The 11499-nt window shown below is 45.4% G+C and overlaps 1 protein-coding gene across 3 annotated transcripts in view; it reads left to right on the forward strand.

The window, feature by feature from the left end:
* The window catches only part of SETBP1 (SET binding protein 1), a 363104-nt gene that overhangs the window by 245302 nt on the left and 106303 nt on the right, over positions 1-11499 (forward strand). The window lies entirely within an intron of this gene.

Raw genomic sequence — 11499 nt, forward strand, 5'->3', positions numbered from 1 at the left:
GGTGCAGGGCAGGGGTGGTGCTGCTAACCGGGGGTTCTGCTGCTTCAAGTCCTCAGCATCTGTATGGCTCAATCAGGGGGCCTCTGCCTGCCTTTGGGAAGGATGCAGCGGCACCACAGCACTCCAATTAGCCCCTCCGAGCCCCCCCCCCCCGTGGCCGCCTCTGAAGTGGCCGCCCTACAGCTCCACACTGCTTTCTCTCTTTCTCTAAATTTTCTTAAGTTGACTGCCCGCTCTTCCGCAGAGAGGCTGTTTTTCTATTTGTATGTCACATAATTGAAAGCCTGGTTTTTATCATTTCCTCCTAACAACAGCATGTTTCCAGACCCACTGGGGAAGCCCCTTTGATGCTTGCTAAGAGCAGTGGTGGGAGGAACTCCCTCCTGAGGATGCGTTCAGTCGCAGTGGCAGGGGTCTGGTCCTCAGATCCAGGCCAGCCCCCGCAGGAATGCTTGCCTCTCCAGCTCACCAGAATGGTCCAAGGGCAAGTGGACTTGAGCTCAAAATAGGAAAGCAGTGTCTAATAGATAGAACAATGCGTTTTTGGAGAAGTGAGCTCCCTGTGCCTCTGTATTGTCAGGTAGCTCTCAGGGATGCTATGAAGGAAGACCTTGAGATCTGAACATTGACTTAGAGTGAGGGAGGGCAGGGGTGGCCACAGATTGTGGCCACGAGGACTGGGTGATTGCAAGAATCCACCATCTGAGCTTAAATGAGGCTCTTCCTGGTTAATGTCTCTACCCCACCCCCCATTTCTGTTGGATGCTTCTTTTCAGAAAAGCAGTTTACTGAAAAATGCTCAAGTATAATAGCTGTATTAACATGATGCCTGCTATGGGCCAGGCACTGTTAAATTACACTCATCAGCTTCTAATCCTCCCAGCTCCCCTCTGACATGGGCACTGCTGCTAATTTCTGGATGAGGAAGCTAAGATAGGAGTGGCCATGGGACTTGTCCTGTTAACTGGGGAGCTGGAGTTCAGACCCTGGCACAGAACCCAGGCCTCTCCAGCACACTGTGGCCTCTCATCTGTCCCTCGGACCTCAGGAACAGTGGTACCAGCCAAGGGCTTGGGAGAAGAGGGTCTCAAATGGTTCGCCTTGGGTACCCCCGGGAGCTTGCAGCTCCACCCCAGACCTCCTCTGTCAGAATCTGCAGTTTAACAAGATCCCTGGGTGAATTGTGCATTTAAATTTGAGAAGTTCTGGGTTCCAGTGTCACTGGCCTGTGTGATCCAGGTCCTTCATTTATAGCACAGCCCCCCTCCCGTAACTCTTCTCCCGCAGTTGAGGTTGAAGGGGGGCGACAATGAACAGACTTTAAAATAGGAAATCTCCTCTTGTGCTCTTATTGTTTTAACAAATTCCTCCGATCTTCGGGTATGTTCTTCAGTCCTCATCAGAGTCCTGATTTGTGCCGACAGGGACAGGGGCTCAGGCTAGTTGGAGGTGGGGGTGGGGCAGCGGGGGAGGAAGGCAGCGGGGACAGCGGTCAGGTCCACTGGCACCAAGCCCGGTCCTGCACTCCTGCTGTGGCTTGCGGTCCCTCCCGCTCTCTGCCCTCTGCCCTGCTGGCGACCCTCCTCTTTGGAGCGTAGCGAATGGGGGCGTCCCCACCAGGAGAGTCCCGCTACGTCCCTGAACTTGACAGTCCCTCCAGCCACCTCCGATGGTATTAATTTTTCAAACAAACTTCCTGATTGAGGTTCTGGCTGCCTCTAAACTGTCTCTACAAGGAGATTGTGTACTAATTAACCCATAGAAGCAATCAATGATGTACCTTTTTCAAGTTTCAGGGTGATTAGAATATGAAAATGAAGAGCACAATGGTGCAGATGTTTTAAAATCACAGCAGACAGTAATTAGTGACACGGAAACCAGCTGCTTATCTCTCCAGATAAAGCCTCTTAATAGGGAATTACGCTGGAGGAGGCGTCACCCAGATGGATCTCACATGATTTACAGAGGAGGCGGGGCGGCGCTCACTTTGATTTGCGAGCAGGTTCCGGTCAGGCATCCCCATTACCTCCCAGAAGGTGGATTTGTGGCTGCGGGGGAGGCGGGCTTCACCTTTCTAACCTGTTGGCCCAGGTCAGGGAAGCCACCAAGGATGAGGAAAGGAGAGAGTGGGGGGGCCTGCAGAAGCCACAAGCACCTGTCGCCTTGATTCAAGCTCCATTGTTTTGAGATCAACTCAGCTGTCCCTGTGCAAAGGGGTGCTCGAGGCCTGGGGGAGGGGAAGCACTGAGTCGCCAGCTGCCTTAGGTGTTCATTGGAAAGAGAGTGTCCCTGAGTTCTGCCGCGTGGCTTTGGAGGGTGTGTGTGTGTATGTGTGCGTGTGTGATACAGAGAATTCTTAGTAGTCACTGTTTGATATATTTTCTCTCTTTTTCTTTTACATAATTAAGGTAAAATTTACACCTACAGAAATGTACACGTCTTAAGTATACAGTTCAAAGAGTTTTGACAGATATATACAGCCGTGTAACTCACACTGTCATCCTGATACAAAATACGTTTATTCCCCCGAGAATCTTCTCCCCTGCCCTTTCCACCACCACCCAGCCTTTAAGCAGTCACTGACTGTTCCGACCTCTATCATAACAGAATCATTTTGCCTGTTCTAGAACTTTATGTAAATGGCACCTCACAGTATGTTCGTTTTGAGGGGGTGGTTCTCACTCAGCATAATTTTGTGTGTCTGATTTATCCATGTTGTGGAATGTATCCACACTCTGTTCTTTTTATGGATGGGTTTGTGTGTTCTCCTGTTGATCGACGCCGGGGCTGTGTCCAGGTGTTTTCTACTCTGAATAAGCTGAAATAAAGTTTCTGTAAATGTCTATTTCTGGGTACATGTTTTCATCTCTTGGGTAAATACACAGGAGTGGAATTGTTGGGTCATAGGGTAAATTTAACTTTAAAAGGCACAGCCAAAACATTCTCCACTCCTCCAGCAATGGATGAGAGTTTCAGTTGTCCATACCCGGGTCAACCCTTGTCATTTTCAGTATTTTTAATACTAGCTGTCTTACTGGGTGTTTAGTGACAGCTCCTCCTGGTTTTCATTGGCATTTTCTTGCTGACAAATGTTTGAGGACGTTGACATGTGTTCACTGGCCATTCCAAAGTGTTTTCTGATCTAGCATATTTTAGTGAAGAAGGTGTTTTGCAGTTGGGTGAGGTTAAGTTGGTGGAGTGTTGATCGAATCTTCCATATCTACTTTCTCATTTTTTTTCTTTTTGTCAATTTGTTCTAGCAATTAATGAGAGCAAACCCCTTAAATTGTGGAATTGTCTATTTCTTCCTTTAATTCTCTTAGTTTTTGTTTCAAGTATATCTGTTATGAGGTGCAAACAAATTTAGGATTATTTTATCTTCTTGATGAATTGACTCTTATTGTGAAATGTTCCTAATTACCTCTGGTAATTACTCTTTGTTCTGAAGCCCATTTTGCTACTATGAGTTTTCTATTTGTCCCATCTTTCTTTATTCTTTTTCTTCCCTTCCCCCTTCTTTGGACTAGTACCCCATGTGTTTCCTTCCATCGGCATTTTGTATATACCACTTTGTTGCATTTTCAGTGGTTGCTCTGGAGATGACAATATGCCCCGTAAAGTGTCAAAGTCTACCTGGAACCCATGTTACAGTCCTTCAGAAATAAGCACTTTACAAGCGTGTATATATCCTCCTCTTGCTCTGTGTTTGATAGTGTGCATTTTATTCCTATAAATGTCATAAACTTCATGATACATTGTTATTATTTCTGCTTTACACAGTCAGTAGCCTTTTGAAGATGTTTAAGACCAAGAATAAGGCGTGGTATATTTACCCACGTACTTACCACTTGCACATTCGTCATTCTGCATGTAGATCTGAGTTTCCATCTGGTGTTATTTCCCGTTGGCCTAAGAACTTTCTTTTACATTTCTTACAATTCAGATCTGCCAGCAATGCATTCCCTCAGGTTTTATGTATCTGAAAATATCTTTGTTATGCCTTCATTTTAGAAGAATGTTTTCAAGGGATACAGAAATTTAAATTGACTTTATTTATGAAAATAGTTAGTGCTTTAAAGATATTATTTGATTGTCTTCTGGCTGGATTTTTATTGATTGATTATTTGATTGATTATGGCCAGGTATTATTTTTGTCACTATTTCCCTATAAGGAAAATATGTCTTATATCTCCCACTGCCTTTAAAAATTTTATCTTTGGTCTTCATCAGTTTGTTTACAGTGTGCCTAGATATGGGGTTTTTGTGTGTTTATTCTGCTTGCGGTTTGTTGAGCTCAGCTGTGTGAATCCACATTCTCTCTTCTTTGCTTCAGGGATGCTAATTATACATATGTTAGACCACTTGATGCTTTTTCCAAAATAGGTCACTGAAGTGCTGTTTGTCTGTTTAAATCTCCCTCCCTCTCCCCCGTGTCCCTCTCAACTTGGGAAATTTCGACTGTTGTCATGTTCTCTAGACTTCTGTTCTGCTGTGTCCTGTGTGCAGTTAAGTCCACCCAGTGAATTTTTCATTGCAGATATTGTATTTTTCCATTTGAAATTTTCATCTCATTGTTTTGCTGTAGTTGCCATCTCTATGCTGAGATTCCCACATGATCATCAGCTATTCCCATCTTCTCCTTAATACTCGGCCGTCTTCATAGTGGCTGTTTTGAGGGACTTGGATCTGTGTCTTTCCTTCTGGCTGTGGGTTGTATTTGCCACTTCATTGCTTATCTAATAACTGTGTGTATTGTGTCCTGGGTATTGCAGACAGTATACTGTAGAGGTTCTGGATTTTGTTGTTTTCCTTTAAAGAGTTTGACTTTTGTTCTTATTGGTAGTTAATTTACTGGAAGGTTAGCTTTATGCCACTAAGGATTCTATTTAGACATTGCTAGGGATGGACTAGTGTGTCTTTCATTCTAGGGCTAGAGTAATCCTACTCTTCAGGAGTACCATTTCTGGGATATCAACTGACAGTCTGGGATATCAACTAACAAGCTAGGGTATTTAATAAAGCTCCCCACTCTGGCTAGTCAGAGATGCAACATTGCCCAAATTCAGCATTAGGACTCTACACTGTTTCCTCGAGAGCCCAAACTATGATCTCTGTTTCTTCTACTCAACAAGAACATTACAATTCTCTAGTTCCGCTTCCCTGTGTTCAGGTCTGGAAAGTTCTGCTGGGCAGAAAGCTAGAGATACAACAGACCCTCTTGAATTTCCCTTCTGTCTAGAATCACAGCCCATGTGGCCTATTGCCCAGTGCCTGAAAACTTTGCTTCATATATTTTATAGTTTTATATTTATTTCCATAGAAAAGTTAAGTCTCACACCTATTGATAGCATGACGGTTGGCACCAACTCAGCGGTCATTTTTAATTATGCAGCATTACTGGGTACTCAAGGAAGCATATGATAATGGCCAGTGTATTTGTATAAGCCGTTATCACCCCCAGTAAAAGCAGTGCTTTCATATCGGTCACTGCCCCCACAGAGCAAATCAAGAACGGTTCCTATGGGAACCACATTAAGGTGATTTCCCAGGGCAATTCATGTGACAGGAAATGAGAAGTGTAAATATGAAATTGGAAATTTCTTGTCCATTTAGAGGCTGGATAGCTCTTCTGTGTTCCATTGTCTTAGTCTGTTTGGGCTTCCCTAACAGACTGAGTGGCTTGTAAAAACAGAAATTCATTTCTCACAGTTCTGGAGTCTGGGAATTCCAAGAGCAAGGTGTTGGCAGATTCAGTGCCTGGTGAGAACATGCTTCCTGGTTCATAGGTGGCCGTCTTCTCTTTGTGTCCTCATGCGGTGAAGGACAAGAGAGCTCTCGGGGGGTGCCTTTTATTATAAGAGCATTAATCCTATTCTTGGAGCCTCCAGCCTCATCACCTAATCACATTGTGCTCCCAAAGGCCACACTTCCTAATACCATCCCATTGGGAGTTAGGATTTCAACATATGAATTTTGAAGGGACACAATCATTTATGGAACTCTGTGGAATCAGAGGATCATAAAGCCATGGCTCAAACAGGGGACCTAGTGGCATTCTTCTGTACGTACCATTGACAAATGTGGGGATCAACTGGGCTGAGAAGAGATGCTTCGAGAGCAAGTTCAGTGGAAGCTGGCATGTGCATTCCTCCTATTCACGGGCCTCAGTGGTAATTTTCAGTCTTTCCTTAAGTGACAGAACCATCTCTCTCCACTTCCTTTCTCTTAAGTGAAATCCTTTGCAAGGCTGCTCTGTTCAGTTGGGGGTTAAAAGAATGGTCTGGAGCTTTCTTTGTTGCCCAATCCACTGGCTACAGTTCAGAAATGTCTTTACAAAATCCTAGGACTCTGCGGAACACGTTTGAAAACCACTGAGCTGGAACGTCTCCTGATAATATCAGAGCCTCTCTAGTCCCTAACCCAGACCCCTGTCTTTGATATAATCCAGTGGTTCTCAGCTCTGTCTGCACATTGGGATGACTGAGAGCTTTGCAAAATGTACTACTGTTCAGGTCCCACCTCTAGAATGTTGGCTTCATTGGTTTGGGTCATGTCCCAGCTCTGCTGTTCTTCACCAAGCTTCCTGGACGCCGCCGCCAAGCAGCCAGGATTGGGAGCCTTTACTCAGACAGTGTGTGGTTGCACATTCCCCGTCTCCCACACGCAGCTCTTGCTCAGGCTTGAGCACTTGCTTCAAGCCTCAGGGATGGGACGCCAGGATTCACCAGGGCTCTGGGGATTGGCCAGGATGAGTTGGGGAGACAGAAATCCCAGGGTGGGAGGTCACGAACCCCTGCATGCCCGGTTCTTTCTAGGAAGACAGTAGTCTCATCCACCTGTGTAACTGACTCTTCTGTCCACCTCACCGGGCGGTGTACTTGGAAAACCTAAACAGGGGACGGACTGTGTTACACTTTCTTAGTATGTAAGTTATAAAGAGTTCAGAGAGCAAAACAGGAATGCTTGGTGGTGCCAAACTGCGTATCCTAACAGGCCTATGGTGGTTTGCTCTGCATATTTACCCCCAAGAAGTGCCATAGCAACCACAGAAGAGCCCCACCTGTGAGGAATTATGGTGTCAAAGTGTGAGATAAGTGGTTTTAGAACTCCATTGTACATCAGAACTACCTGGGGGATGTGTTAAAATGCACATTCCTTGGCCCCACCCAGGAGATGATGAATGAGCGGGGCCAAGGAATCTGCATTAGTAAGCAGTACCTCAGGCGGCTCTGATACAGTGATCCAGGGCTGCATCTTGAGAAGCATCGGGTGCCAAAATGAGAGATAAAAGCCCCCCCCCCCACCGTTCCTCCATACCCAGTGATGTTCTCCTGCTCATGTAAAGCGAACTATCTCACAAACAGTGAATGTAAATGATTGGTGTCAGCAAAACGTAGCACAAACACAGCGAACCCAAAAGAGCAGCTTATCTCCCACAAAGGCATGCTTGATTTTTGATGAGTTGTATGATTTTTCTCGGCCCCCAAATCACCGTGTCATCCTCTCACTGAGACAGACTTTGCCTTAGATAAGCCTGAGATGAGGCTGGGTGACTTCCTGTCTTCCATTATCATGGAATTTTAAGTTTTTAATGCAGTGATCTAAGGCTTGTTTTTAAAACTATGTAAAAATAAAGCGCTTTTAAAAAAGAAATCTGACTTGTACGAAATTTAAATGCACATGATTTATACATTGATTGGGGGGAAGGGGTAGTTATCTTCACATTACAGAAGGATTTGCTTCCGTAAACACATCCTGAAGGGGAGAAATCTGTCTAGTGTTTTCAAAATGGTGTTTCCCTGATGAACATTTGGTCTAGGCTCAATGTGCTTGGAAAGCCCTGTTCTTATGAAAAGTCAGCCACATGTTCTGGAGCACTGTGAGTTCCAATCATCAGTGGGGGAGGGGGGCAGGCAGGAGACGTGCTGAGCTTAGCTGTTAGTAAAAGTTTTCCTTACAAATAATCTGGCCCAATGTACAGTGTCATGAGCTCTGCCCCTATTTCGGGGACAGCCCTGCTGGGGGCTGAGGGTGGTAGAAAGCCCTTGAAAGATTCAGATCTTATCCTCCAGAAAAATTCATAATCTAAAGGGGAACCGGAAGCATGTGTTATGTGGGCTAATAAAGCCCCCAGTCAAAGCCCCCATACCGGACCGTATTCCAAGACTGCTGGAGGGGGACGGGGGATGGGAGGGAGAGCCTGCGTGCCCCTCCTCCCACCACCGGGTTGAGCTGGGAGCCTGTTTTGCCTTGTCCATCTCTGTCTCAGTGGAGTAAGTGCTCAGTTCTCAGTGAAGGACATATTGGAACTGACAGCCTCACCATTGTGTATATATAATCTGTCATGGCTGACAGATGAAGAAATGGGATTTTGTGAAATGCAACGGGATATAGCCATCAGGCACTGCTGGAAAGAGGCCTTGTTCCCCGGACCCCTTAGAAAGCGCTCCTTCTCACCGCCTTTGCCCCTTCCCTGCAGCCCTCTGAGCACCAGTTTAAAGCCCCATCCCCCCCCATTACCTCCGATCCTTTGTGTGCTTCCCTTTTGTCCACCCTGCCCTTTGACGGCCAAGCTCTCCCAGCAGGGCAAATTGCAGCTGAAACGGTAGAAACAATGGGATCAGCCACTGTCCAGATGGAGGCACTGGGAACCGGGCATGCTTAACCGCTTACTTTCGGCGGGTCTGCCCCGGTATAAGTGAGCAGGCCCCACCTTTCAGTTGCCAGAGTGAAATCCACCCTCCCGACTGTCACATGCCTTCCCCAAAGGCAGGGTTAATTGGAAAGTGAAACAATTATTAGGAGATGGGAGAGAACAGAACAGTAAAAAAAACTGCATTGAAGGGGAGTTGCCTTGCAGGTGCCTTTAGTCCTTAAGCATTTGGGAAGGATCTTTTGTTTAACATCTAATGCATCTTCGTGCTCCAGTGTCATTATGACACCTTATGAAATGAATGACTGGCGGTTTACTGTCTTTTGGGTCTTTCCTTATATTTTGTCATAGTACTAGGTGTCTCAAATATTATTTCGTTTGTTCACTCAGCAAACACTTACTGAGAACTTTCTGGGTGGTTTGCTTTGTAGTAGATAACTTGGAGATGAAAGGATAAGTGAGAGACCTTCTGGCCTCAAAGTACTGACAGTCTAGGAGAGGAAGACGGAAAGGTGACAAATAAATGGCACGTCGCATTATAAGGATTCTGAGAGCTGTCTTCATAAGAGACAAGGGTGCGTGCGGAAGGAATGGCATGAGAAATGAGTCTGAAGGGGGAACTGTGTTTGCAGACGATATGTTGCAATATACAGGAAATTAATCTCACCAATGACAAAATGAAATATCCATAGTAAAATGTACATTCCTTCATTTATTCAATAAATATTGAGTGCCTACTGTTTGCCAAGCACTGGGCTTGGTGCCTCTGTGGTGGTGTGTACAGGCCAGAGAGGGAGACAGGCATTCATTCAATTAGTTCAAAAATCACATGTAAATTTAAAACTATGATAAATGCCACGAAGATGAGATACATGGTTTCATGAAAAACGTATATTTCTGTAAGGTGGGGGGCCTCCCTAGGATTGAGCTGAGATCAGGATGTGAAAAAGGAGTTAAGGAAGGCTTCTACGAGGTGCCAAGAATAAGAAGGTGGAGCGATAGGGGAAAACTGATGGGAACCAGGGCTTAAAATTCCACCTTCACCCAGAAGCCCGTCTGTGGACTTCCATATCCAGATCTGGAAAAGTGGAGATGGGTTGATGACAAGGGTCGAGGAGAGAGGGTAGCTCTAAGTCTTGTTTTGCCCGGGTCCAAAACCGTAACTTAAACCTTTGGTTCCACTGCAGTTTTTAATGAGTGAGCGCTGCCGTTAACACTCCAGAATGTTCTGGTGTGAGCAACCAATTATTTTATCACCCGAAGGAGTGGGGATTTTGTCCCCAAGCCCTCTTTTCAACCTGTCATCCTGTGAGTATACACATAGTGCCAACTAAAATCCAATGTATAAATGACAGATTAACAAGGCCCTGATCCATAAAAGATGAGTGAGTAGAATTTACTATTTTATGCTGTGACTTCTTTATTTTTGCCAAAAATGAGATGGCAGCTTAGGTCAAAGTCAGGTGTAGGAATTAGTTCTCTATGTGTTGATGGCAGTGTTTCTCCTGTAAAGCACAAGATGAAGGAAAAACTAAATACTGTCTTTTTTCCTTAATTTTCTCCTGGGCACTTACAGGCTTAACTTGGGGAGACTCTCTCATGAGACTTAAAAAATCTGGTTTAATATTGGGAAAATAAACGGGATTTCACAAAATCAGGGAGGTGGAAAATAAGGCTAGGGATTCTGGCAACTGGTGCGAATGAAGCCCTGGTCGCTTTACTGTGTTCAGTTTTACCCGTGGTGCCTTCTGCAGTCTGTGTTTCCACTTTTAACACGGACTGTAAGAAATCTTTTTTAATAAATCATAAATGGAATTGCATAGATGGCAAAAAGACAGGGAGAGATAGATGGATGATAAATACATCTTGCTAACTGCATACATACAGTCATATATACAGACATAGACAGACATGCATATCAGAGGCAAAATGTCCTAAATGCACTCAGCCAATCATCACATATTTCTCAGCTGGGATATTATCAAAGCTTTCTTAATTTACTAATATTTTCCCTTCTTGAACAAATCTTAGGGTAGCGCTTCCTCTATGTATGGAATAAAACTTACAATAAACTTTGAAGGGTGCCTCTTTGGGACTGGAAGCGCGGCTTAACGTGTCTCTGGAACAATGCAGACATATCTATATTAAGAATGGTGTTAATATCTCAGAACGACGTGTTTGCTCTCCAGCCCCTTTGTGGTTTTGTACACACTGGTTGTGTTGTGTCCTGGCTGAAGAGCCCGTCCTAGGAAGGTACCGCAGTCTGGACACATTTGTGTAGAGTGAGTGTCGGGACAATCACGGCCGACAGTGTTCAGAGGGGTGGGGTTGAATGATAATGGTATTTTTCCCGGCACATGTGTCCAGGAGACTCCAGGCTCCTTTTGAGAACATCCACGAGTTTCCTCAAGGGAGTAGTCGGGGCCTCATGGGGGCTTAAGGATGCCTGAGTGGGCTCGCTCCGAGAGTTGGCAGATTTGGAGATTCCTCAGGATATTTCTTTCCTTCTTTTCATTTCTCCTCCATACCATTGACCGGCCTGCTGTCCTCCGTGCAGCCTTCAGGCTTCCCCGCCTTAATTCATCGATTGGCGACATTTCCCCTTGTTGCAGTGGCTCCTAGTGAGCTGCTTGCTTGAGAACAGAGATGTTGGACTCCAGGATAAACTCCAAACAGAAGTGAACTGCACCAGGAGGAACCAGGGGAAGGATGTGTGTGTGTTTGAGAGGCCGGGGCAGAAATAAGAGGCTACTGGAGGCAGGGAAAAGAACGCAGGGAGGGAGTCGGGGAGTTCACATTCTCTCCTAGGCTCTGCCCCCTTGGGCAGGACTCTCCACTGTTGAAGT

This window comes from Camelus bactrianus, chromosome 30 (assembly GCF_048773025.1).
Source record: "Camelus bactrianus isolate YW-2024 breed Bactrian camel chromosome 30, ASM4877302v1, whole genome shotgun sequence".
NCBI lineage: Eukaryota > Metazoa > Chordata > Mammalia > Artiodactyla > Camelidae > Camelus > Camelus bactrianus.